General features: G+C 60.7%; 1 long non-coding RNA gene across 1 annotated transcript; it reads right to left on the bottom strand.

Moving 5' to 3' along the window:
• Positions 1-10,080: 10,080 nt before the first annotated feature.
• On the bottom strand, positions 10,081-12,528 carry LOC116157845 (uncharacterized). The gene is made up of 2 exons (XR_004142111.2): positions 12,270-12,528; positions 10,081-11,398 (listed from the first exon to the last, which is right to left on the bottom strand). It is a non-coding gene; the product is annotated as an uncharacterized LOC116157845 (long non-coding RNA).
• Between the last annotated feature and the right edge of the window lie 809 nt (positions 12,529-13,337).

Here is a 13,337-nt window from a genome sequence, read left to right as displayed (position 1 = left end):
GAGCCAGCACGTGGGGGTGGGGGGAGCAGAGCCCCCTTGGCAGGCTCTGGCCCGTGGCCAGGCTCCAAGGTGACCCCACCACCGGCAAGGCCCATAGCCCTGGGCTGATGTGGGACTTGGGCCCCTGTGGCTGCCAGCTCAAGGGAAAGGGCTGGAGGGAGGCCATCTGCGTCTGCTTCTGGGGACCGCGTGGGGTCCCTCCTCCCACAGCCCCACCCCGCAGAACTGTCTCAGCACCACTTCTACAGCTCCTGGGGACTCCAGCGCTCGCCATCCCTGTGCCACTCATGTGGCCTGAGGGCCACCAGCTTGAGTTGTGTGCGGGGCGGCTAGCTGTTCTCTGAGGGGGAAGGCCGGGAGAAGTTAGGGAGGGGCCTTGCCCTGGGTCACCCTGAAGACTCCCGCATGATGGGGGAGAGGACAGCAGGAGAACCACACAGGACAAGGGACCGAAAAAGGTGCAAACGTCCCCATCCTCAATGAGCGGAGGGTCCGAGTGGGCAGAGGCCTGCGAGGTTCTCTGGAAGGTGCCTGGGTGTGGGGGCAGGGCTGGGGGCACAGAGACCTGAAGGTTGGGGAGCAGGGCAGGGCGCGGGGGACAGGCACACCTGAGCGAGGAGGCCGCACAGACTGACAGTCAGAGGCCAGGCCTCCCGTGGGGACTGTCACCAAGGGCGCAGACCTCTGGCCAGTTCTTCCCTCTGTCCTCGCAGAGGACAGACTGCGCTGGAGGATGCACTTCAGGGGCAGCGTGGGAAAGGGAGGCAGAGGTGAGGAGACACCTGGGACAGAGAGACGGGAGGACGAGGGCCGGGCAGAGCAGAGGGCAGAGGGGGCTGCCTCTCTCTGGGTTTTTGTCTGTATTGTGCCAGTCCTGGGGGGAGCTGTCTTGTGTCCTAGGGCCACCCCACCCCCACTGCTCAGCCTGAGTCTCCATCCATCCACCTGTCCACCACTGGCTGGTTTTATATTCTCTGGCCAGCGACCTGGCCCAGTGACCCTGGACACTGCCCAGAGACACCCTGCCTGATGGCCCCTCGGGCCCCAGCCCCAGCCACTCCTCCCCCTCTTCCTCGTCTCCATCTGAAATCCGCCGTGTTCAGTGCTGGGTCCCGGGCGGCCCAGGCCCAGGCTTATGTAGGACAGGCCTCGGCTCCCCATGGGCGGCAGACGAGGAAAAGCAGGTTACAGCCAGTGAGCTTCAGGGCCTTCATGTTCTTAGGAACGTCAGGAACCACGGGCGGGCCTGACCGGGCACCGCCGGGCCTCCAGGACCCGCCCCATCTCGGGGAGCTGAAAGGCGGTGGCTGATTGAGGAATTTCCGGCGTCATGTAGGGTCCTGGGTCCGGGCCCTGGGCCTGCGAAGGCTGCGGGGAGAGCATAAGGGGTACCCCTGCTAGGCCCCAGCGTTGGCGGTGCGGTTGCTTTTAATACATTTTATTTTTCCATTTCTTCAAAAAGGTACGTTTCCTAATTCTAATGAGACAAAGAGAAAAGTCACGGAGCAGGGGGTTAGGTGCCCACGTCTGGACTGGCATCTGTGGGGCCACCCACTGAGGGGGGGGTCACGGAGCAGTGAATCATCTGGAATAAAATTCCGGGCAGCCGTGCATAGGCGGCCTTGGGTCTGGGGACCCCAGGTCCAGAAGGGTTCGTCGCCCCCTGATTGGTCCTGTTCCATGGACGCAGCCCAGGGTCCCTCTTCAGTATCTCTTAGGGCTGAGAGCTGGAGCCCCCTCCCCTGGACTCCACTGCCAGGGGTGCCCCCCAACTGCCCCCTGCCTGCTCATACCTGACCCTGGGCCCCAGAGGAGCCAGACAGGCCCGCAGCTCCCTCTTCCTAAACACACCTCTCTCTCCCACAAAATAATTTAATGCAACTTAATGGCTTGAAGTTGATGTAAAAATTACAGGCACGTGGGGGGGGGGGCTGGGACCCCCCCCCCAACCGGTAAGAAATCCTTTTGAAAATATAATTGAGTTAATGGAGCCGTAACTGTGTGTTATTTTGGGGGGTAATTGGCCTGCTTTTTGGCACTCTGCCCCTTTACATGCTCCTGTTTTCTTCCAGCTATTGATTTTTCCTTTATAAAGTGGGCCGCTTTACTGCAAGTTTTAAAGCCCCAGCGATGAATAAAAACCTCATCTTCCCACTCATTAAGACACAGGAATTAACTCAGCTCGGGGCCTCACCAGTCAATTTGGGGAAGAATCCCGGGCTGCTGTGTCTCGGTTGAGGCCCAGGGGCTGCCTACTAGTGGCAGGGGTTCAAAGCACCAAGAGGGCCTTGAGTCCGTTTCCGGAAGGCGGGTCCTGGACAAGGGGCCCTTTTGGAGGGGGTCTGGAAGAAGCTGAGGACTTAAGGGGTCTCCTGAGCTGTGATCTCGAGGTGCCCCTCCCCTCCAGGTCTTCCTGCCCTGCGGAAGGGGCCTCGGACCCCTCCCTCGCCCTGCACCTGCCTCCTTGTGGCTACAATTCAAAGGCCCCACCCACCTGCCTGACTGCAGACCAACGTCACATGTGCTGATCAAGGTCGCACATCCTTTAGAATATATTTTTTGATTATAAAACCCATACACACACAAAATAAATGAATCCAGTGGCACAAAGGGATGCAAAGCAAGAGCGGAGCATCTCCCGGAGCCCCTGTCTCCAGAGGCGACGTCTGTGAATGGCTCCTCGCCACCTGCAACTTTGTCGCTTGCTTGATCTTGCTCACCTCCTCAGACACGCTGGCGCTTGCAGACCCACCGGTCACTTTCCATGGCCTCGTAGCACTCCGTTGCTTGTCTGTATCATGGTGTGTCCCGGTTTGAGGGGGCTTGGGATCTCCAGACATGGGATTGTCAAGGCTAACGGCAGGACAGCCCTGGGGACCCCGGGGCCGTTGGTCAGGATGGTCGGCTTCCGTGAATTCCGCCGACTGCTACTGTTCGACGTTTAGGTTGTTGTGACTTTCTCAACTCAACAAATGTTGCTGCAAAGGACATCTCTGTTCACACATCTTAGTGCCCTTATGCACGTATGTCCGGAAGATAAACCTCCCAGAAGAGAAACTGCCGGGTGAAAGGCACGCATATTGCAAACGCTGATTGCTGTTGCCAAACTGCTCAGCCAAAGTGTGCCAGCCTACACCCCCACCAAGTGTGAGAGCTTCCACCTCCCCGCGTCCTTGGCAAAACCAGAGATGGTCAGTCATTTTGGCCTCTGTTATCTGAGAGGTGACAAATAGTGGCTTTTTATTTTAATCAGCTTTAAGATATGACTTAGATACAATAAAAGTGCCCATTTTTAGCATACAATTGGGTAAGTTTTGACAAATGGGTACAGTTGTGTAACCAGCATCACAGTTGAGATGCAGAACATTCTAAGTAGCTCGGGAAAGTTCCTTCAGGCCCTCGGTCAGTCCCCCTCTCCTGCCCGATCTCAGTCCCCGGCCACCGCGATTTGCTTTCCGCCTCTGCAGAATACTTTCACCGTTTCTAGAATTTCACATAAATGGACCGTGCAGAACGAACACGCTCAGCAAACGGCTTTGAGATTCATCCAGGCCACTGTCATGTGTGTCCTCCTCACGGCCACGTGGTGTCCACGGCCCGGGTGCCCCATCCGCACCATTCCCCTGTGCTTGGACTCCTGGGCCAGGCCAGCTTGGGGTTCTTAATGAACAAGGCTGTATGTGAACTTGTGTCTCATCTCCTGGGCAAACACCTGTGGGTGGAATGGCCAGGTCACAGAGCAGGTGGAAGACGACGACCTTTCCCAAATCTGCTGCCTGCGTCCCCCCCCGGGGACGTCCTGTTTTACGTTCCCTCCTGCAGAGCGAGAGGACCAGCTCCTCCGCATCCTCGCAGCTTCTGATCCTGATGCCCGTGTCAGGCAGTCACCCAGGAGGGGTGCGACGGCATCTCCTTGTGCCTGTAACTTGCATTTGCCTAGTCAGTCCGCTGTCTTTGACATTTGTTAATAACGATGTTGTTATTGTGGAGAAATTTCAAACATTTTGTGTAATGGATTTCCCTTTCTGTTTGTGGTTTGGGGGTTTCATCACAGTTTCCTTTTATACCCCAGTCGTGATGGCTTCAGTCCCCAGAAACTGTCCCCTCAAGCTGACCCCACTTGTTTTTAGAGGTTTTCAAAGTGATGGAACCCACACCGGGGCTCGCAAAAGCCCCATCTCCCTCCTCTCCGGCCGCATGGCCAGTCTCCAGGGTCGTACTGGAAAGCGGTGTGGAGACCCTCACCCCTGCTGCCCGGGGCTGCCACCACCCAGGCCGAGGGTCCTTCCTGGCCGCCGCCCGGGCTGCAGCCCTCAGGGCCTCAGAGCAGCCGCTGGCTGGGCAGCTCTTCCTATCCTTTCCCTCCTCTGACCACAGGGCTCAGCCCCAGGCTGACGGGCCCAGAAGCGAGAAAGTAAGCTGCACGCACCCACGGGACCAGCCCAGCGGGGGCACCTGGGGCCCAGAGAGACGGAGCTGGATGTGGGGAGGGGCCCGGCAGGACATGCAGTGAGGTCCAGAGGGCGTCAGCCCGGACCAGTGTTCCAAAATGACCGTTCCACTGGGTACGAGGAGCCCCAACTCCATCCCCCACTTCCCAGCACACAGCTGCCTTTCCTAGCACCCGTTGCGGCTCCGTGCCTAGTTATGAACAAAGGATGATGAGCAGGAGTGGCTGGAACAGGGACAACGAGAGACGCAACCCCGCACCACCCCACCACCACCTGGACCCCTGGGTGAGACGGAGCCCACCTCAGGCTGCGGCCCGAGCGCTGTCTGGGCTACGCCCTCGGGCCCATCAGCAGTATGGGCTCCGAGGGCCTCCCCCTCCTCCCTGCAGGGACCTGGCTCCCAGGCTCCCAAAGGAGGAGCCCTCCCCCTCACTCCCATGGGTCACTTTGCTTCTCTGAGCCTTTCCCTCAAGCTCGGGTCAGCGGCTCCTGACACAGTTTCCAGAGCCACTCGCTGCAGTGGGTTGAGTGGTGTGTCCACCCAGAGCCTCAGAAGGTGACCTTACTTGGAGTAAAGGCCTTTGCAGATGTGATTAAGATAAGGGTCCCAAGAGGAGGGCACCCCGCCCTACAACAGTGTCGGGCAAACTTACAGGAAGAGGACAGGACACATGTCCCACAGGGAGAAGCCAAGTGGAGATGGAGCCAGGGACTGGAGAGATGTGGCCACAAGCCAAGGGTGGCTGGAGGCCCAGGACCAGGGAGCAAGGCCAGGCAGGGACTCCTCTTGGGGACCCCAGAGGGAACCAGCCCTGCTGACACCTGGACTTCGGACTCTGGCCTCCAGACTGCGACAGAATAGGTGTCCGAGTTTGCGGTCCTTTGTTCGACGCTAGCACGGTCACCCAGGGCCTGCCTCCGCATCCCCCAAAGCAGGGCCCCAGGCAAGAGCCCATGGTCCCTGAGAGGTGACCCTGGACACAGACCTGAGACTGGGAGGCGGGGAAGCTGGATGCCGGCATGCTACCAGGTGTGGGCCCAGAGGGCCTCCACTCACCAGCCCTGAGCCTCAGAAATATTCCCCACCTTAGAAAGCTAAAAACTAAAAATGATACAAATCTCATTTACAAACCAAAATTAGACTCACCGATGTAGAAGACAAACTATGATTACCAAAGGGGAAAGGGCGGGGGAGGGATAAACTAGGATCAGGGATTAACAGATACAGTCACTATATATAAAACAGATAAACAACAAGGACCTACTACGTAGAACAGGGAACTATATTCAATTTCTTGTAGCAACGCATAATGGAAAGGAATCTGAAAAAATGTGTACGTGTGTATATACAACAGAATCACTCTGCTGACACTGTAAATCAACTGCACTTCGATAAAAAACAAAACGAAACAAAGAAATGTCCCTGTGATACCCATGGTTGGGGACAACAGCGGCACCTGTGTGCAGGGTGTCCTGCCCAGGGCAGAGACGTGCACTCAGGAAGGACACACGTGGCCGGCGGAGCTCCGCCGTGGCCGCCCGTGGACATGGGCCGACAGGCATCAGCAGCCCCTGCCACCCCAGGAACCCAGCGACTGCTCTGAGCCCCCAGGGTGCCCCGCCCCCCAGGACGCCGGGCTGGAGCCCCCAGTGGGCAGATGAAGGTGCGCAGGGGGACCCCAGGAGAGCCAGGGCACTCGAAAGGCCTCTTGGAAATAATCTGATATCGATGCTTCCAAAGGGCATCGAAGTGTCCACACGGGGCCAGCTCGGACCTGTCTGGTGGGGGTACCTGATGCTCCCAGGACCTTGCCAGGACCTCTCCTGATGGCTTGTCTCCTGTGGGGCCCCCTTCGGGAGGCCCCAATTCCTGCCTCCATTTCTGCGCTTTTGTTCTCATGCAGCCTCACACCCAGGCCCCCATGAGTACTCCCCCCCCACTCACTTCTCTCACATATCAGGTGTGTCTCAATTTTCCCAGCCCTGGGCTTCTCTTTTTGCACAAATACAGATGCTTTCCAGGTGGAGCCATTTCAGCCCTAGGGGTCCCCAGCCCGGTTCTGGAAGGCTTTCCTGGCCACCTTCTTCTGGGGTCCTGCCTTCCCCAGCTTAAGGAAGTGCCCTCGCATCCAGCCACTGGTTCTCCCACCTGAGCAAGCATTTGACCATCGGCCCCACCTGCATTTCTAACTAGCGTCCAGGAGCCGCTGGTCCAGGCACGGCCCTTAGAACCACATATCCTTGCGGGTGCAGCCCTGCTCATGACCCCTCTTCACCTCTGCTGCAGGAGAGGGTCTCCTCTGGGCACAAGGGAGGTGCTCCACCCCAAAGTAAGCCCACTGGCCACTGGTCCAAAGTCCCAGGGCTGAGGGACTTGGTTCCCAGAGAGCCCCCCGCCCCACAGCTGAGGCTGGTTCCACCTGTAAGGGGGATTCACCACCTCTCCTGCTTCCTCGTCCCACATCGGGAAGTGTGGGATTGCCCGGAGACACCCAGGGTGCGTGCACACCCACAGACAACGTGACAAACACGCAGTGATACCCTCTCTGGTCCAGGCCTGGGAGATGCAGAGTGAGCCTCAGGTGGGAGTGAGCACTCGCATGGGGTCAGGTGGCACCGGGTTCTGGACACCCTGGGATGCCTAACACGGCTGTAGGCCAGGGGGAGGGCGGCGGACCAGCGTCAGCCCTGAGCCACTGGGAGGGGGTCGCTGCCACCCAGGATCACAGGGCCCTGGGGACTCTCCCAGGCTGGGAGGGAGAGCACCACTCTCAGCCCCTCCTACTTCCTGGCTGCGGGTCAAGGGCTGGGTCCCCTGAGCTCAGAAGGTTTTCTCTGCACACACTTCCCACCCCAACTCTGTGAGCCCTGGGGTCACATTGGGCAGCAGGGCCTTTTTGAGGCTGCAGCCCAGAGATAGGTCTGCCCCTGCCCTTGGGGATCCGGCAGTTTGTTCGGCCCCTCTCCCCTCCACAATCCTGGGCCAGGATTGGCCCAGAGACCTGGCGGTGTCACTCTGAGAGACAAGCATGGGATCAGAGGCCCAGAGAGCGGCGTGCCGGTGCCCGGAGCGCACAGCTGCGCCCCCAGGGTGGAACAAGGGGCTCTCAAAGGAGCGGGTGCTGGGGAGGAGGGCAGAGCTGGCTTCCCACACTCTGGGCCCTGGGCTGGGACCCACGGGCCACTCGCCAACTCCCAGGGCGGCCAGGCAGCCTCCTGAATATCGGGCACGCCTGAGGGTTCGGCCCTGGACCTGTGTTTTCGTCTGTTTCGTGTCGTAGGATACCAGCCACTGGGACACAGCCACCCCCGGCCCAGCCTGGAGCCGAGGCCGAGCAGGGAGCCACGGGCCCAGGGGAGGGACAGCACGGGCTGATGCGGGCACACGAGCAGAGCCCCAGGAAAATCCCACTCGGAAAAGCTTCCCTTAAGCGCTCAGGAAACATTAGAAACTTTGCAACCGCTGATGAGTATTATTAGAATTGAACTGGAAACCCAATAGACACCTGCGATCCTGCTGCAGAAAGCAAATCTTCCCCTTAATTCGGTTCTCCAGTGTGGGGGGGCGCCTGCACCCCCATCTCAGCCCAGGTCCCAGCAAAGACGCAGGCAGAGAGGGTGCAGGAGCAGCCCTGTCTGAGGGCTGGGGGTTTGGAGGCTGAGAAGTGGAGCCCCAGTGCCGGTCGCCCGCCCATCTGGGGCGGCCCTGTCACCAGCCAGGCTCCGCCCCCACCCAGGGGCTGTCCCAGAATGCTTCGCCTGAAGTGTACCCTGAGCTTCTCTAGAAGGGAGGGAGGTACCACGCCTCTCCCCCCACCCCCGTCACCCCCACCCCCGTCACCCCCGCCCCCCATTCCGCCAAGTCCCCAAACTTAAAAAGCTTAACACCTGAGTTTAAAATCCTCATCTGCAGACACCAGCCCTGTTACCCATTCAGGGGTGAGGGGGCAGGTCTGGGTCCCACTCTGCCCCCTGTGCTCAGACTATCCCCTTCCTGAGCCTGGCCCTGGCCCAAGGGGCCCCCTTGCAGCCCCTCACCCCTCACAGGATGGACCCAGAGCTCTCAGCATTTCCGAAGGGAGCTGGTAGGGAGTATGGTTCCCCCCAAAGTGGGAGGGATAACCTGGCATCCAGGCCTCTCTGCCCATGGCATGGTGCTGGGGGGTGGGCAAGAATGAGACCCCCAACCCAGCAGCTGGGCCGACCCAGCTTCGGCCATCCCCTCCCACCAGGAGTCCCCGGGCTTGGGTTCTGCTCCTGGGACGTGGAGTCTGGGGGTGCTGTCGGCTGGGGTGAGGGGCGGAGGGTGCTTAGTGGACCTATCTGCAGGGTAGAGACAATGATGTGCTGAGATAATGTTGAGGGGAAAGGGGGTGGCTTCCAGCCTAGAAGTCCCACCCTGGGCCCCCCAGGCCCTCTCCCTTCCTGTCCTGGGATGTCCCCCAGCAGCTGTTTTCTGGAACGGCTGGAGGCTGTGGTCAGCAGGAGGCCAGCTGAGAGAGCCCTGGCGGGAGCGAGGCTGGGAGGCCCCGCCCCCAGCAGGAGGCCCCGCCCCCTGCCTTGCGCCCACCTGGGGCCCCAGGAAGGCTGGGGTAGCCTGGCCAGCCCGGGAGCCGCAAAGGGCACAGAGAGTGCAGCACTGGGTGAGCTGCCGGCAGGGCCGAGACAATGTGGTTTCAATCTAATTGTCCCAAAATATTGTTACAACACAAACCACGTGCCATCCACTCACCTGCAACTCATCAGCGGCAAAGCTACTGAGTAAATCGGTTCCACACCCGTGGGGCCGGGCCCGGGCCAAGGCCTTCGCACCCGGGGCCTGTTTCATGCTGGGTGGTGAGAACCGCCAGGGCGAGTGGGAGACACCGCAGGGGCTCCTCCTCTCTCAGCGACCCCCTACCCCACGCTGGAGGGCAGAGCTGAAAGGACCAGCCCCTTGTGCCGCGCCCGTCCAGGCCCCAGAGGGTCGACCAGGGGACTGGGGCCACACCGCAGCTAAAGGCCACTCAGCCAAGATCACCCCAGGGTCCGAGGGCCCAGGGGGTCCCCAGCGTCCTCTCTCTGCCCTTACCATCCCACCCTGAGACCGGGGCCTTGAGGACTTCACCCCTCTGGGAAATCTTTGCCTGGTATCTTCAATAACAACACAACCGCACTCGAAGGCACCGAGGCATTTTGGTAAATATGACTTGAGCGACTCCACCAACACTCAGTGAGCTAAGCCTATCCCGTTTAGCTGACGAGGGGACTGAAGCTCACAGAGGACCCCGGATGTGCCAGGGCCCATCGCTGGCTTCTGGGGCTTCCATCCCCAGTTCTTCCTGAGGTCTGCATGCTGCTGGCCAGTTGGACCTGACACAGGCCCTGGGGGAAGGGGCTGGGTCCTGAGCTCCAGGGCAGGGGACAAAGCAACGACCAAGTGCGGGAGTGGCAGGCGGCTCTGACCCCACCCTGGTGCCAGGAAGGTCCCCACCGTGGCCCTTGAGCTCAGCCCTGAGGGTGAATGGTGTGTCCGTGGCCAGGAAAGACGGCACAACAGAGAGCCCCACAGATCCGCCCTCAGTGGAGTGTTTGTGGGGGCTGGGGGGCTGGCAAAGACTGTTTTTCCAAATGAAGTGACAGTCATAGGTTCCAGGTGGAGGTATGTATTTTCTTGAGGGGGTTACCATTCAACCCACTACACAGTGACACCCACAACCACCCTTGAGAGCACAGTCTGTATTAGGTTGTATGCCACTAGGCGGTTTCCCATGTTAATTTTCACAGCATTCCCGGGATGCGGATGTCATCATCCTACTTTATGGATGAGAAAATGAGGCTCAGAGATGTTAAGCAGCCTCCTGGAAGCAGCACAGCTTCGAAACGGTGGAGCTGATTCTAACAAGGCTTGTGCTCTTCCTACAGGACTACATCGTGCTCTGCTAGAGGAGAAAGCTTGAAAAATGGCCACAAAGCCTCATTACAGCACGTGCCGAATAGGCACCAAAATGCTCGGCGAGGTGTGGCTTGGAGGCCTGTGCCAGCATGTCCTGAGCCCCCCAGAATGTCAGCGCTCACTGCCCGCAGCCTCTCTCTGGGGCACACAGGCCAAGGTGGGCCGGCCCTAGCCCACCTGTACCTGGCCCCCTGTCTCAGGGCTCCATCAGTTTATTCCCTCCCTCCTAACCGCTCTCAAGGCCTCCAGGAGTTGAGCTTACAGCCCCTTAGGAAGAGGATCTGGGAGCTGCCTGGAGGAGGGACAAGGTGGGGACAGAGGTGGAGAGCAGAGACGGGCCCTCCTCCAGCCCTCCCGGCCTGCATAGTCATCAAGGGCTTGGGGGGGGGGCTGTGCTTTGTGGGGTTCTCTCCAGTAGGGGGCACCCTCTGCATTTCGGCCTCACCCTTGCCTTTCCTGAAGTGCTGTAGTGACCCTTTCTCGGTCCAGTGATGGACAGTTGGAGGTCGCCCGGGGAAGGCCAGGGGTGGGGCCAGTACAGGGCTGGTCACCCTGCCTCGTGGGGCTCTCCCAGCTGTGGTGTTCTCAGGGGCCGAGGCCTCACCCTGCACGTGAAGAGGCGCCTGCAATGCGGGGGCTTGCAGTTGAGGGGTGAGGCCAGGGGAGGTGTAGGCAGGCGTGGGGACGACTGGGATCCTGCTTGGGGTGTCCTGAGCCTTGCACACCGTTCCCAGGGTTGCGGGGACCCCGGGCTGCCTGGAGAGGCTGCTTCTGGGAGTCCAGGCCTGCTGAAGGGGGGGCAGGGGCTCTGGACTGGACTCAAGGCCGGGCCTCCCTGCTCTGGGGCTGTCCCGGGGAGAGCCCCTTTCCAGGGCAGCACGGCTGCAGCCAGACCCCCTTTGGGCTCTACGTTTCCGAGGGAGGTGTCGGCCACCCCCCAGGCCGGTTGCGCCTGACTTCATCCACAGATGGTCCCCACAAACTTTTTAAAACACATGATTTCTCTCAGCGTCTGTTGGAAGAAACAAAACCAATAGATCAAGCTTGCAATTTCACAGACCTTAATGCTTGGGATGAGATCAGGTGAAAAAGGAGCCGTGAAATTTCAGAATTTGGTTGAGTCAGTCGTGGTGCGGAGTCTGGGGACGGTCAGGCCTGGACTGACTCAGGTTTGGGAAGCATCCCCTATCCCATGACTCAGGAGCCTGGGCAGCCCGGGCCCCCCGACCGGCTGGAGGAGGGAGGGAGGTGCTGGGCTGGGTGTGAGCTCCCCTGCCCCACCCCTTCCCCCTAGGCCCAGCAAGGATGCTCCCAGCCTGGCCTCTTCCTGCAGGTTTTTCCCATCAGGTCTGTCGGGAGCCCTGGCAGGCAGGCCAGCAGGCTGGGTGGTGACTCACGGCTGGCCAGAGCCCATTTGCCCTGCACCCTGCCTCGGGGTGAAGTGAGAAATCTGACCGGGCTCCAGCACAGATGGGAAACCCCACCCCAGGGCCTGCAGCGGGACAGGTGTGGCTCCGTCCCACGCCCACACAGGCCCCAGGCCAGGGTGTCTGAGCCCGGCTTGGCAATGTCTGTCCGCACTGGTACAGCGGCTGCCTCTCCCCAGGCCTGGAACCCAGGATCCAGGCAGCCCTCCCGGCGCACAGCTCAGGGCCTCTGCCCCAGGCGGGAAGCTCCTGCTTGGGTGGCAGGCCTGAGGGACTGGGGTTCCCACCCGATTCAGCCTCCGCTGAGCTGTGAGGCCTCAAGCAAGTTGCTTCGGCTCTCCGTGTCTGTCCCTGGATGGGTCACCTGCTCAGCGAGAGTTTGCAGGTGACCTCTAAGGCTCCTGAGACCCAGAGGCTGGCCTCCTGACCCCCTCCCTTCCCCATGGTCGCTCTCACCTGGAGCCCAGGGGCAGGTGTTCCAGCCCCCGGGGCCGGATCAGTGTGGGCAGTCACCTCCTCCCTGGTGGAGCGGCTAGGGCCTACGGGAGCGGCCTCGAGAGCCCAGTGCAGCGCCAGGCCTGGCACCACTGAGACCCTTCTTCACTGTTTCCTCCCTCCACTGGTCACGGGCACCACACGGGCCCTGGGGAGACGCGGGGAGGCCCAGCGGCACAAGGACACCCCGCCTCTCTGGAGGGGCTGAGGCTTCACGAAGGAGATGCTATTAGAGAGCAAGGAACAAAGTCCTGGCAGAGCAAAGAGCAAAGGCTCCCAGGCAGGGCAGTGAAGACAGGGGAGGCATGACTAAGAAATAGGATGGGGGGCCCCTGGTGGGGGGTTGGGGAAGGGCGGCCAGCACCTGCTAGTGCCAAGCCCCCGGCCTGCCTCCCTCTCCGGCTGGGGGCCCCCGATCCAATCCTTCGGGCTGAGGGTGACCTCATCAGGACAGAGGTGAGACCTGGATGGGGGGGGTGGACTTAGAGTCTCCCACATCCCCAGCCTGTTGCTGCCAGAAGCCTGCGAGGCCCACCTGGCAGGTGCGGGTGGGGACCCAAATTCATAGCAAGTTCCCTAGGTTCCAGGCCCACCCAGCACCTTCAGAGAATGTGGGTTCTCATCTTGAGCCCGCTGACCACTGATCCAGATACACAGGTGCTGGGGTTCCTGTGGCCTGAGGGCATCAAGCGGAGCCTGGCACTGCGGGTGAGGGGTGCCCGGGAAAGGACGTCGAGGGAGGAGGGGACGCGGTCCCCACCAGGGGTTAGGCTGGGAGGGGGGGCAGTGTGGCCAGCCACAGCCACAGTGTGCCTGGCAGAATCGGGGCCTGGAGCAGCCGGTCAGGGGCTGCAATGTGAGCTCTGGGGGCCAGGGACCCCCTCCCCTGCCCGGGGAAGGGTACAGGGAAGGTGTTCTGAGCTGTCCCCACAGCCCTGCCTGGAACAACTCGATCTCAGGCTGAGCAAGGGCTGCAGAGAGTGAAGGAGCCAGGCCCAGAGGCTGGACTCCGAGCCCCATCCCGTCCCC

Source organism: Camelus dromedarius, chromosome 16, assembly GCF_036321535.1.
Source record: "Camelus dromedarius isolate mCamDro1 chromosome 16, mCamDro1.pat, whole genome shotgun sequence".
NCBI lineage: Eukaryota > Metazoa > Chordata > Mammalia > Artiodactyla > Camelidae > Camelus > Camelus dromedarius.
The sequence above is the reverse complement of the archived record's forward strand: the minus strand, read 5'-3'. Positions and strand labels throughout refer to the sequence as shown.